Source organism: Protopterus annectens, chromosome 5.part0, assembly GCF_019279795.1.
Source record: "Protopterus annectens isolate FY-2018-M chromosome 5.part0, PAN1.0, whole genome shotgun sequence".
NCBI classification, from domain to species: Eukaryota; Metazoa; Chordata; order Ceratodontiformes; family Protopteridae; genus Protopterus; species Protopterus annectens.
Window position 1 is genome coordinate 264,178,118 of NC_056735.1, and position 14,716 is coordinate 264,192,833.

Here is a 14,716-nt window from a genome sequence, read left to right on the forward strand (position 1 = left end):
CCTCTTGCATAACCTCTTCTTAGGGACTTCTTTGGTGGGAGACTCCAGGGAATTATCAGAAGGGGGTAAGAACACCCTTGTGTAAAGTCTGAGATTTTGGTAACAGCTGTCCCTGTAGAGAAGTCAGTTGAGTCTCATATTGTAGAGGCATGGGAGCAGAAGATGTAGGATCTGAAGTGGAAGGCATCATCTGAATCTGAGGAGCAGACAAAGCTCTCTCCAGAACCCTGAAAGCAGAACATCCCAGAGAGGGGTAAAGACCTGGATCCAAAAAAAACAAGCCACTGATCTGTACTCCCTCCTTGCTCCGAGGATATTCACCCTGATGCTGAAGTTGGACCTGAACTGTCCATTGCTGAGGCTCCAAGATGCAGAGATGGCATTGAAGTTCCCAGAGTTGAATGTCGCACCTCACACCCGACAGGACAGAAACAGGTCCTAGAGCCCTCCAGATCTGACTGGATCGAAGAACTCAGAGCAAGTCTCGCTGTGGGGCAGTATGTTCCTCGTATTTGAAGCTGACAGAGCCTGATGACTTGGATCCGATGGCTCTAAGACCTGGGCTGGAGTCAAAGGAGGAACTAACAGAGGAGGGGTTTCCAATACTAGGGCTTCTTGACCGGATGGGATAGGAGTCGAAATGTGGACAAACTGGCTCTGCACCGAGAGCAACTTCCTCACTAGCCTCTCTACATCTTCTTCAGTTAGGCTCCTGGTTGAATGGGTAGACAGCAGATGGGGACTTGTATCTTTCAAAAAAGGGAGATGGCATCCTCGATGAAAATGGATCCACCAAAGGAGATTATCTTGTTCTGGGTAAGGTGGAGGTAGGATACGAGGTATTTGGATCCAACAAATCCTGCTTTTTCATAAACTTTGGATGCAAAGAAACTGTCAAAGCCGAGGGGGAGTGTTTTGACTTTGTTGGATCCGATATGAGAGCTGGATCTGAGAATTTAGGCTTCTTTGTCATAGGGTCCTAACTAACTGTAGAATCAGAGGATGGCCTTTTTACTGATTTTTCTGATTTCGATGAAGTAGAAAAGGAGCTGTCAGATGTAAGAGTTACCTTTTTAGCTTTTTCTCTCTCTTTTTCTTTGGCTGGTCCAGATATGGCATCATCAAAGGGTGAGGGTAGAAGTCCTTTTAGTATTAATTTATTTTGCTCTGCCAACGCTCTTGGGTTAAATGCATGGCAGATTGCACAGCTCTCTTGGATGTGATGAGGACCTAGATAGAAGACACACACACACACACACAAAGTCTGGGCATCCAAAAGAGGAACCTTCTGTCCACTTTTTTTAACACTTTTTAAACCCTCCAGGGCTTTTTCATTTGTCCGCCATAGTGTCAGTACAAGAAAACAGCAATGGAAAAATATATATACAAAGTTATTTAGAAGAAATCTTTTTTTAGAAAGAAAGAAGATGGAAGGGAAATACCAACAATGGTATTTGAGGCTAAGAACAGAGAGGGATAGGAATTTCTAAAGATAGTAATATAGAATACCAGAAAGCTGTAAGGGTGAAAAAAAGGGAGAAGGAGGTTAAATTTCAATTATAAAAATAGAAGAAATTCAGAAAATTAGAGTAAGTAATTTGACTACTTATCTACGAATAGCTCGAGAGATCAGACAACCATGTCTTATTACTGGAAGTGGCAAATGAGATCTGAGGTAATGAGGGGTGCTGCATTCTGGGAAAGGGTGAAGCTTGAGAGTTCAAGATTGCCACGAGCTTCTATAGCTGCTGAGCCAGATCCAAGGGATCAGATCCGAACCCCATCAGGGAGGCCGAGATGAAAATTGACATCATCAGATCTAATACTTTTAAAAGGCTAGGTCCAGCCTTGCCCCTTACATAAAGATGTACTGGGGGTCTAAATCCAAAACGTTCCTGCAAATAAGCCTCTGCAGCTGTGCATCAGCTAATGCAATACAATGTTTCTTGTCATCCACTCTGCCCCAACAGGTACCATAAACAATAAGTCACATAACAAGGCATTTTTAGAACCAGTCATTCTCTAATCTACCCTAATGTATACCAGTATCAGTAAAACAAATGACAAGGCATTTTTTCCAACACCACACACAAATTATAGAGCAGTCCATTAAACTAAGACTCTCCAAAGGCTTTTAAAAGAGGTTCTAAAAGATACAGTACTGAAGTACTTTTGCTGATCAATAACCCCTGTCTGAGAAAAAGTGCATGCATGTGTGCAGTCACAACCACATACAAAACATTAAATCTTGTAAATATTTATTTGAATACATACTATACAGAGTGCATTTTCTACATACTTGTTATATACAGCATACTAAACTGCCTCCTACCTCCATCTTGCAGTCTTTCTATGGCTGTATAAATATCCAGCTTGATTGTTTCAGTATCAGTGTTAATGTAACTCAAAGGGCTTCACTGTTGCAGTGCAACTCTAGTCACTAAACATCTGGAGATCTTGTGTAAACAAAAGGTGTGCATGCAGGAATTACCAGCAGTAAACAGTTTAAAAACTGCTATGATAAATCTATATGGACTCAGTTCTATGATGGAATACTTACTGGTGGAATCCTATGGACTCTGTATCAATTTCAGTAAAGACTGATCAGTAAAATAGAAGACATGAGGAGAGAGACAGAGACAGAGAGAGAAAGGTTAGTTGTGTAAAATCTTATCATAATGTTAGATGTCCTTCTCTTCTCTGTTGCAGTATTCTTTACATGAGGGAGATTGCCTGCCAAGCGACCCAACGTTGGCCAGTATACAAAAGTCTTTAGTGCCTAAGGTGCATTGTACATTGCACATAGGCTCCTATCGGATGTAGGCCATAAAAGTGATGTACGCACGCACCAACCTCAGAAATGAGTGCCCCAGGGAGAATGCTTGAGAAATAGGTATGTATGGCAGGTACATCCAAGGAAGAACAAATGCAGGGGGTGGTGGGTGGGATAGAACACTGCAATAGACAAGAGAAGGACATCAAACTTTATGGTAAGATTTTATACAACTACCCTATGTCCTTCTATTATGCTGTTGCAGTATTCTTTATATGAGGGAGAGTGCAAAAGCTCATGAGGAGGTATGGGCAAAGGAGCTTTCCAGGAAGCCGTGAAGAATGGCCCTAGCAAGGCCTGTCCTGGATTTGGAGATGTCCAGTTTGTAGTGCTTAGTGAAAGTATGGACTGAAGACCAAGTATCTGCTCCAGAACAGAGTTGGTGTCCAACCCTTTGAAGAATGCTCCAGATGAGGCAACGGCTCTCACGGAATGTGCACTAACTGATGGAGAGGGTCTTTCCATGGTATTCATAGCAAAAGGTAACAGATTTTGAGATCCAGTTGGAAATAGTTTTCTTAGAGACTGGAAGACCTAGGGCTCTAGGATGGAAGGACACAAGCATTTGTCCAGACTTCCTGATGCTCTTGGTTTTAAGATAAAACCTAAGCTGTCTGTGTATGTCTAGAGTATACAGAGCTTTCTGCAGAGTTTTGGGGAGATGGGAAGAAGGTAGGAAGGTGGATAGCTTGGTTGAGTGATAACTCATTTACACCTTAGGCATAAATAAGGGTTGGTGTGGAGGGAAACCCTGTCCATATGGAACACCGAGAAAGGATAAGAAGCCATAAGAGCCTGAAGTTCAGCAATCCTTCTGGCAGAAGTGATTGCCAATAGCAGGATTGTTTTCTAGGAGCAGAATTTTAGACAGGCAGAAGCTGCTGGCTCAAAGGGAGTCAGGGTAATTTTTTTTCCAAGACAAAGTTAAGATCCTGAAGGGCGGAACTGGTCTCCTGGGAGGTATCATGTGAAAGAAACCTTTCAGGAATTGTTTGGCCTTGAACCTGTAAGCCAAGGGAGGCGAAAGAGGCAGACAGGCAGAGATGGCTGATGTGCACTTTAACTGAAGAATATGTTAGGCCAGCATTCAGCAGCTCACACAGGTATAACAAGACTGTGGGTACATCGACTATTAGTGGGTCAAGATTATGTGAGACACCATAATGAAAATCTTTTCCATTTGGATAAAGATCTTCTAGCATTGGGTTTGCTGGCCTCCTGCAGTACCGTGAGCATGTCCTCTGAAAAATGATGTCTGTATGGAATCAAGGCCCCATCACTCACAGCGTCATCTGCAGAGTTGACAGGTGAGGGTGAATGAGGATTACCTTGTGTTGTGCAAGGACGTCCACTCTGTGGGGTAACTTTTGATGATTGCCCGTGGCTAAATACAGGGGAACCAATACTGTCTTGGCCAAAAAGGGGTCATCAATGAGATTTTTGGTCTGTCCTGCTGTATCTTCAATAGGACTTTTGGAATGAGAGAAAGGGGAGGGAATGCATATAGGAACATCCCTCTCCATGAAAAACTGCGTGCATCCACTTTTCAAACCAGAGGGTGTGGGTCTCTTGTACAAATTGGGGAAGCTGTCTGTTCATGGGGGAGGCAAAAGAGATCCATTTGTGGAATACCCCTTTGGTGGACAATGTCCAAAAACATGTCTCTGTGAAGCATCCATATGTGGGGTTGTGTTTTGGATCTGCTCAATGTGTCTGCCAATACATTCAGGCCGGAGGAGATGTATACTGCCTGAAGGGGTGTCTGCAATTTGACCACCAGCTCCCACAATTGCAGGGCTAGTCTGCAAAGGAAGACCTGCCCCCCCCCCCTCAGTTTGTTTACATACCACAGCATTGTAATATTGTCTGTGAAAACTTTTAAAGACCCTGGAATGAGGAGAGACAGAAAGGCCTGAAATGCAAACACCAGGAGTATTGCTCTCATTTCTTTTAAGTTGATGTGATCTTTCCTTTGAGAGGGTGACCATGTGCCTTATGCTTTCCTGGCACTGAAGGCCGCTCCCCAGTCTGTTTTCTGAGACATCTTTGTACATCTCTTGTACTGGAGGAAGAGGATGAAGTAGAAGGCCTGGGTTGGCAGAAAGTTTCTGAATCCAGCAAGTTATTTCCTTTTTCAGGCAGGGACTAAGAGGAATTTGGAACTCTAGAGGGTGTGCATGTTGTGTCCACACTGATTTCAGGAATCAATGCCATTTCCTCATGCATGTTTGCCACAGGGAGCATTGGAATGGTGGATGCCATGAAGCTCACAGTCCTGAGAATGGTTCTGGCTGAAATGTAGGAAAGAGGGATGAGGTTTTGAAAGAAAGTAGTGAGCTCCTGGACGGGAAAGGAAAACTTCATGCACTATGTTTGGATTCTGCATCCCAGGAAAATGTGGTCTTGTGATGGGGACAGAACTGATTTTTGGTAATTTATAGTGAACCCTAGGGAATGAAGGATGGAAATTGCATGGTTGAGACCTTTCTGTAGCACATCTGGACTGTCTGTTTGGAAAAGATCATCCAAGTAAGGGAAAATATGGATGCCCTGCAGTCTACAGATTGCCACCACTGGTGCTAGGCACTTTGTGAAAACCCTTGAGGCAGTAGAAAGACCAAAGGGCAAGGCAGAAAACTGAAAGTGTCCAGAAGTTACACAGAACCTCAGATATTTCCTGCAGCTGGGATGGATATATATCCTTTATGTCTATCGAGGCCATAAAGGCTTGGGGTAAGATCAAGGGGAATAGATCTTGTAATGTGAGCATCCTGAAGATGGTTACTTTAAGGTAGGTGTTTAGAAAGGAGAGGTCTAAGATGGGTCTCCAGGGGCCTTCTTTCCTTTGGACTAGGAAAGAACCTGGAATAGAACCCCTTGCTTCTTTGATGCACAGAAACAGGTTGAATGGTGCCTTGATCCAGCAGGGTTTGTAGCACCTGTGGAAACAGTAGTAGTTGTTCTTTGTGTGGTTGGGGAATGCCCCTGAAGGGCGGTAGAGACTCCCAGACCAGGAAATACACATTTTGTATGATGTAAAGCACCCAAGAATCTTGAGTAATGTTTTCTCAGGCTGGACTTGAAAGGGAGAGGTGTAGGGAAAGGGGAGAGGGAGCAAATAGTCAAATGGACCCTGGTCTATCTGGAAAGGGCCTTCAGAAATAATGAGTCTGGGTTCCCCTTGTACATCCAATACGGATACCTGAGGTACCTCCAAGGGCATGCTGTTATCCTGTTTCACAGCGACCTCCATTACAGGTTTGGCCTGTGGTTCAGACGATAGCCCTGATCAAATCTCCAGACTGGTGATCTTCTCAGGAGAGATGTCTGGCACTGGAAGTGCAGCCGAAGCTTCTGGGACTCTCCATACTTTCAGCAAGAAGTTTTAACCGCTGATTTTCTAAGTAGATGGAAAGGGAATTAAGCTCACTCCTTAAGGTTTGGGGATGAAGGATTGGCAAATAGGGTAGGCCTTATGGTCGTGGGAAGGCCCAAGACAGAAAAGGCACTGTTGGTGGTTGTCCTTATGTGGAATCTGATGTTCACATTGGCATTTGCCCTTCTTGGATGACATTACATTTTATAAACAATCAAAAACTAGAAAAGGATTTCCCAAATGGGGACTTATCTGAGACACTGAAATTTCTTTGGCGATCAGACCATACATACAGAAGACACGTTCTGAGGTCAGTGTGTGTGTGTGTGTGTGTGTGTGTGTGTGTGTGTGTGTGGCTTTTATGGCCTACGTCCAATTGTAGCTTAAGTGCGACATACTACTCACCCTAGGCACTAAAGACATTTGTATACTGGCCGATGTCACGTCACTTGGCAGTCAATCTCCCTCATGTAAAGACTACTGGAACAGCAGAATGGGAGGACATCAAGATGGTTTATAAAGCTGAAGAAAGACCGCCTGATGAGTAATAAGAGAGTGATACTGAACTGAATGAAGCAGAATGCCACAGACATTGATATGAGTCTTAGTTCTTTTACTTGTTCACATTAACCATTTCAATTGGTACCAAAAATCCAATACATTTCTCTACAGATGATATCAGTTCAGAATGGTAACAAGATTTAAGGAGAGGAAAGTGGCATTACCTTAAATGGGAACCTAGCCATTAATCAGAAAGGTAGGCAGCTCACTGCAAAATCAAGTACAAAATCATGCACTTTGGAAGCAATAACCTCGAGGAACAGAAAAATACAGTTGTGCATATTTACCATGAATGTAGATGTTTGAGTGTATTCACTGTCCCAGTCCTAACTTGTGGGATTTCCTGCGGTGGAAGCCCCTCCTCCTGAAGTTGGCAGATGCCCTCTTCAAAGTCATTACATCTGGATATAAAGGGAGTCGGGCTGGCACCATGACCTCAGTATTTTCTTGATCCCAACCTGCAGGAGTCCCCCATGTCCTTAAGGTCAGGGGTCTAGGGCCTTAGATTCCAGAATAAATGTGAAGGAGAGGGGCAACCTTGAGTGATGCAATAGGGGAAGGTGGGAGGTAAAGAACACTGCAACAGTAAATACATTTGAACATCTATATTAATAAGTGCACACAACTGCACTATGCTCTGTGTTCACTGTTGCAGTCCTGACTTATAGGATGACTTTCAAAGCTGAAAGGAGAGTGGGTGGAAAGACTAAGGAGAGGAAAAGATGCCCTGAAAAACAGCAGTGGCAAACCCTGATCTGATCCTGTCAAAGGTAGGAAGATAGCAAGTTTTGGTAAAGTTATGTACAGAGGACCAAGTAGCAGCTTCTTAAATGTCCTTAGTAGCCACCCCTTTAAGAAAGGCATCAGAGGTAGTGAGAGCCCTAATGGAATGTGTCCTCACAGAATCTGGAGGCTTCTTATCATGGCTGTAGCAAAAAGTGTTACAGTGGGAGATCCATTTGGAGATTGTTTTAAAATGGGTCTTCCTTCAGAGCTACTGGTAAAGACCAAAAAAAAACTTGGTCTGAATTCTTGACATTCTTGGTTCTGTCTAACTAATGCAGTTGTCTATGCACAACCAAATTATGAAGGATCCTTTTTCCCTTTTTTTGAGGGTAGGAAAAGAATGTAGGCAAGTGTATGGTCTGGTTTAAAGAAACATTTTAAAGAAAGATTTAATGTTTAAAGAAATCTCTGTCACCATTTTGGACAGAAAGGAAAGATATGTCTTAAGAAATACTCTATCTGGGTGGAAAATGATGAAAGGTCCCACACAAACAAGGGCATGAAGCTTTGAAACGCCACTGGCTAGGGTAATGGCTAGTACGAAAACTGTCTTCCGGGTAAGGAATTTTATATCTGCGGAAGCAGCTGGCTCAAAGGGTGGAAGGTTGAGCTTCTCCAGAATGAAACTGAGGTCCTGAGGATAGAAGGTTTTCTTGGAGACCTAATGTGGACAACCCTCTCAGAAACTGTTTCATGAGAGAATGTGAAAAGAGAGGAGGATGTGAAGGCAGATAGGCAGAAATAGCTGAAGCATGGATTTTTATAGAGGAGTAGGACAGTCCTTTTTCAAAACAGCTACACAAGTATAAGATCAAAGGGATATGAGCTTGCCAATGGTTTTGTCCCTTTTGTCTGCAGCATATAATGAATCTTTTCCATTTGGCGCAGTAAGACTTTTTAGTGCTAGGTCTCCTGGCTCCTTTTAGAATGTCCAGGACCTGTTTGTTGAGGAGTGACCCCTTTCATGGGATCAAGGTATCATCCAAGCTGTCAATTTAGTGTGTGCTGGTTGGAGTGTATAATGGTGTCCTTGTTCTGTTTTAACAGGTCCACTCTCTGTGACAGCAGACATGGTTCCCCGTTGGTTAGACTGAGCAATAGGGGGGGTACCCAATGCTGCCTTGGCCAATCTGGAGCTATTAGAATTACCCCTGGCCCTTCCTCTCTCATTTTCAGCAGCATCCTGGGTAGCAAGGGTATTATGGGGAGGCATAGAGGAATAGGCTTGTCCAAGGGAAGTAAAAAGGCATCTGTCTTCCTGGCCGACTTCATTTTTTTCCTGGAACAAAACTTTTCTGAGTCAGCATTTTCTTTGGTGGTTTTTGATTTGGAGGAATATCTGGGAAGCTTGAATGAATCAAGGGTTGTTTGAACTTGAGTTTGTAACCTCCTTAAATGATATTTTAGAACCAACAGATCCCTGGTAATGAGGGTCCAGTTCTTATGGAACAGGGACAGTCGCCCTCCCAACCTGGGAGATAAGGAAGATTGAGGAGCAGGTGATGGGGGAAGGGCGAAGGAGAGTGTCATGTAGGCCTATAAGGGTCTGTTTACCGCTGTTTGGTTGCTGGTGCAGTCTTTGACTCCTTTCCCTAAGAGGTCTCCTTTGTCTAGGCTTAGACTGAAGAGACAGAAAGGAACAATGTCTGGTAGGGTAATATTGGCTGAAACAAGGAATTTGGACCTGGTGGAAGTCCTTGACAGTTTGCATGAACTTTGCCTTATTTTTCATTTTCCTAAACACAGCCCTAGCCTTAGGACCAAAAAGTCTTTGTCCAAGGGGGCATTCAGAGGACTGGATTTGACTTATTCAAGAAGGGACTACTCCTTCAGCCAGGCATGCCTTCTAATGATGGATAATGTGTCTGCTTTCCTGCTGGAAGCTTTCAAGACATCATAGATGCAGTGCAGTGAGAGCTTAGTCATATAAATTTAGCAATTCCCTTGCGAGGGCCTTATTTTCAGTCCCCACCAATTTTTATTTCATCTGGTCTAAAATGGTTTCCTGGTACTTCACCATATGCTGCAGTTCAAAGCCTTCATGACAAGGGTAGCAGAGGTGCAGACTTTATTTCAAAACTTGTCCAAAGCTCTACTTACTTTTTTTTTTTTGTGTAAAGGATTTTGGAATGAACTAGGGCCCTTGATTTACCACTTCATGATCTAACAAAGGGTTCTTAAAAAATGTGCTTGTGGGAATCTACAACCTTGGGAGTCTGGCTGTAAAGAGGAATTCAGAAAGACATTGTCTATCACCTCTAAGACTGGGGGAATGGCAAGAAGTTTGTGCTCAGGGAGATTTAGGAACTCCCTAACCATCTTATTGGACCATGGGTAGTCCTGATCTTCCCATTTGAAGTACTCCCTCAGGGTATGTAAGGTTTCTCCCAAAGGAAATGTCCTCATGGGGGGGGGGCTGAGGCAAGGTTCTCCATAGAATCAGAACCCCTATAGGAGGCAACAGATGCACCCTACTCAAAAGTGGATTCATCATTATTAAAATATCCACAGATTCAAAGGAGTCAGAAAACTCCTGTTGTGAAGTTTTGCCTAGGGAGATCAATTTCTGTGCCACCAGTGGACAACACAGTAAGTGAGGTCCTGACACCTCGCTAAAATGTTTAGCTAGAATCTCAGCCCCACGCTTGATACCTCTGCTATTAAAGGGAGCACAGAACTGACAGGAATGTTGTGTTCTAGGTCAAAACAAGTCACACAAAAAAGAATGAAAGTCTCAGTATGGTATCTGTTTTCCACAGTGGACACAGTTTTTAATTTTCACTCACATTAGGTGGACAAAGATGGCTGCCATTCTATAAGCACTGCAGTACTTCAGCTCTCCAAAGACCAGAAACAAAAATCACCTCTGCGGATGTACATTTGGAGTTAATCAACTAATTGACAGCAATTAATAATCTACTAGAAGTCAGCGATCTTATCAAGGAAAAAAAATACTTGGTGACAACAGGATTGGAACTGATTGCTTGGTTGATTCTGAACAGAGCAACAAACAAAGGACTGAATTACCACATTACTGAAACTTTTACTTGGTAATCATCTCTATCTGCAGCATTTCAAAATGTCAAAAGAAGATAAAAATATGGACACTACAACTACTAAAACTAAACTGTCAGCATTACAGTCTCCAGAGAAGGAATCCATATTTAAGAGACAGAAAACATTCAGACAGCAAGAAACTGCAAAAACAGGGGCATCAACGAAATCTGATCAACAGGTTACGATGGAAGAAATTAAGTCTGCATTTTTGCCTATACAAGATGCATTACAAGACCTAACATCCCAAACACAAACATTTAGTGAGACATGTAATCGGATTCTAACAAGAATGGAGAAAGCAGAAACCAGAATAGCAGCAAATGAAGACAATATAGCATTGCTCACTAAAAGATCTGAATCACAAGAGGCTGATATACAAATGATGCAAAACAAAATTCTGGACCTGGAAGCAAGATCAAGACGTAACAACATAATCATCAGAGGGATCCCAGAATCAACCCAATATAATGAGCTGAACACTTCTATCATACAAATATTTGAAACATTACTTAAGGACTCTGTGGATGTTCAGCAAATTGTCATAGAAAGAGCACATAGAGCTTACAGGAATTCCCAAGCTTCAAATACACCAAGACCTGTGTATGTCAAAATATTAAACTTCCAGGATGTGAATAAAATACTTCTAACCATAAAAAAATCTGGAGGATCTATAATGTGGCAAAGTTATAAAGTTTCTATAACACAGGATTTACCAGCACAAATAAGACAGTCTAGACAAATGCTGGCTCCATACTGTAAGTTTCTAATTGACAAAAACATTAGATTTCAAATGAAATATCCTAACAGTTTAATCTTTACTCTTGATGGCATTAAATACACTGTAAATACAAAAAAAGAAGCCAGACCTACCTTTTTGAAGCGGTTTAAGGTTCTGCCACTGTCTGAAAATTGAACAGTACATCCTGGCTTTTTCCTGCATTAGAGTGAATGCTAAACAAAAAAGTGCTCAAACGAAGCCAAGTTCAGATAAAATGAATGTAACGTAATTTATTTAAACAAAGATAAACCAACGTTTTCGCTTCTGTTACACAGAAGCTTCTTCAGCATGCCAAAAACTACCAGCACACATAATTTAAATCTGATTTCAGACATGTGACTAGCTCAACCCATTTCAGGTTTAAAGACAAATCTCACAATTTTAATCAATGAGCTTCACCTTAAAAATGTATACATATCCGTGTGCAAGCCAATAGTACACTTGAAAGTGTATCCGAAATATAAAAGATAAAACAGCATAAATTCAATGAAAATAAAATATAATATATAAAATATAATAAAATATAATATAAAAATGGGTATATAAATGATTGTGTAAAATACACCACATCGTAATAAAACTGCCTAGCCACCCTAGAGCTGAATAAATTCACTAGTTTACCCTATTGTGCTAATAGTTGAACATATTAGACCATAGATTCTGATTTGATTACTAAAGTTGTAATGATACCTTAAAAGTAACAAATCAGTGTAGAAATAATAATTATAAATTAATTAATAAATCTTGAGCAAATGAGTAATACCTTTAAGGAAATGCCCTAATAACAATAAATAGGGACATGTAGTGCAAAATGAAGTAAATGTATTATCACATGCACAATAAAAGTAGCAAGGTGGCTACTAAGCAATCCCCTCACCTTAAATAGCTCTTATACTTTAAAATAGAGGCTATATTACAGTTGTCATTGAGACCCGGAAAAGAGAAAGCATCCAGTTGAAGTTGCCACTCTAATTCACGGGTCTCAAGTAGTAATGACTGGGGGCCCCCTCTTTTATCACACAATACTTGGTCAATGCCCATAAATTTGAAGCTGTGACCACAGTTGTTAGCTATGTGTTTAGAAAGGGCATTATCACTCCTCTGATTCCTGATAGCATATAAGTGTTGGCAAATACGGTCCCTAAAACGACGGTCCGTCTTGCCAACATAGAACGCATTGCAGCATTCACAAAAGGCTACGTACACAATAGATTTGGTGTTGCAATTGATCTTATGGTTAATGGTAAATTTCCTTTTACCGGTAATAAAGGAATTACCCACCCGTAGGTGTATGCACCATTTGCAACACCCACTGGTAACAGTACCCTTATGTTTAATCATAAGGTCTGTTGAATTGTTTCTCTGCAACAAGTCCTTGAGATTGTAGCCTCTTTTAAAAATGAATGACGGGGTATTACCCAACTTATCCTGCAATCCGGTATTGGTAATGAAATACCAATTCTTGCGTATGATAGAGCATAAAAACCCTGAGTGTATACTAAATGGTGAAATGAAAGCTATAGAAAAATTGGGTCTGCTACAAGACTCAATAACCTCAATATTGTTGTCAGCATCTAACGATAAATTCCCTGATGGTTGTGTAAGATTATCAACCAGCACATCCTGCTCTTTAGGTAACAGCAGTGGTGAATAAAAGCCATTTCTCCGTTTGGATGCAACTTCACCAATCAAATCATAAATAAGATCCTCAGGGTAACCCCGGCTTCCAAACATGTCCGCAAGTATTGAACATTCCTGTTCAAATGCATCAATGGTACTGCACATGCGGGCAGCCCTTACCAGTTGCCCTTTAACAATAGATCGCTTCTGCCTCCAAGGGTGGCAACTGGTGAAATGTAAAAAAGAATTACAGTAAGTTGCCTTCCTATGGATGGATGAGCAGAATCTATTGTTGTAGTCCTTAAATAATTGAACATCCAAATAGTCGATATTGGATGTTGAAAAATGATGGGTAAATTTCAAAAACTCGGTTGTGGAATTCATGTGTGTTAATAGGTTTGAGGCATCAACCTCACTGCCTTGGAATAACACAAACACATCATCAAGAAACCGAGTGTAAATCCTTGATCTTTGAGCAAATGGTGGGTGGTTAAATAAGAAGTGCTTCTCCCAATAGGCAACAAACATGTTGGCAACGCTGCTGCCACATGGGGAACCCATTGCTATACCTTTCTTTTGCAAGTAGTATTTCCCATCGAACAAGAAGAAATTTGAAGACAAAACAATGTCTAGCAATACTGTGGCCAAGTGGATATCATTATCAGATGCTCCACAGTCACGTAACATAAGTTCAATCCATTCGACAGCCTCATCGTGTGGTATTGATGTATACAGGTCAACCACGTCGATGGTTAAAAGATTGTAACTGCTGTCGAAGGTAATGTCGTTGATCAACTTAAGAAAGGACCAGGAATCTTTGCAGATTTGGGGGATGTTCTTTAAATATTTGCTAATGATATTATCGATAAGGCGGGCACAGGGGTGGGTAACAGAACTTCTGCCGTCTACTAATGCTCTCATTGGGGGGTCAGTAAGGCTTTTATGCATTTTAGGGATCCCAAACATGACAGGCACCCTTGGGTATGAAATGTCAATGAAGTTGTACATGTCTATGTTTATTCTTCCTTCAAGGTAGAGATCCCTAAAATATCCTTTGATCCTGTTATAACAACCATTTAATTCATTTAACGAAGAGCTAGCATAAGCAGGTGTATTTAGTACTATTAACATACGTCATACAATAAAAACAAGAATAGTCATCAAAAGCCTTTTTTAGGGAAAAGCAACCGGTTTCAGAGGAACAAGAACAGGAATTAAATCCACCTCTGATTGAGGTCCCTTCTTTCCAACAGACTGCAACAACTGCTGATGGGGGTTGTCCAACAGTGTTTTCAAATAAAAAAGGCGACGTTTTTATTTATAACTTTTCAGACGTCATTATCGACGAAGAATTAATCGAACTATTGGCTAAAGGTCTTAATTTTGTTCCTGACCACCATTTCAGACTAGCCAAAACACTTATGGACTTAAAGCTCTTCGTGCGTAAACTCAATCTGAACATTTTTTTCAATAACGATTTGCCTGGTACTGCACCTGCTTTGAAGTTACCTAGTACTTTTAACCCCCCCTTACATGCTGGTCTATTCACGTTTGAAAAAGCTTGTGAATTGGATTTTAGGCAATTACATGCTTCAGGGGGAGCTGACAGTACCTGTAGGAACATCTCTCCAGACCAATTATTGGCATTAAACAAAATTTGCAACTTAGCAGTGAGGGTGATTAAGCCAGACAAGGGTGGGGGTCT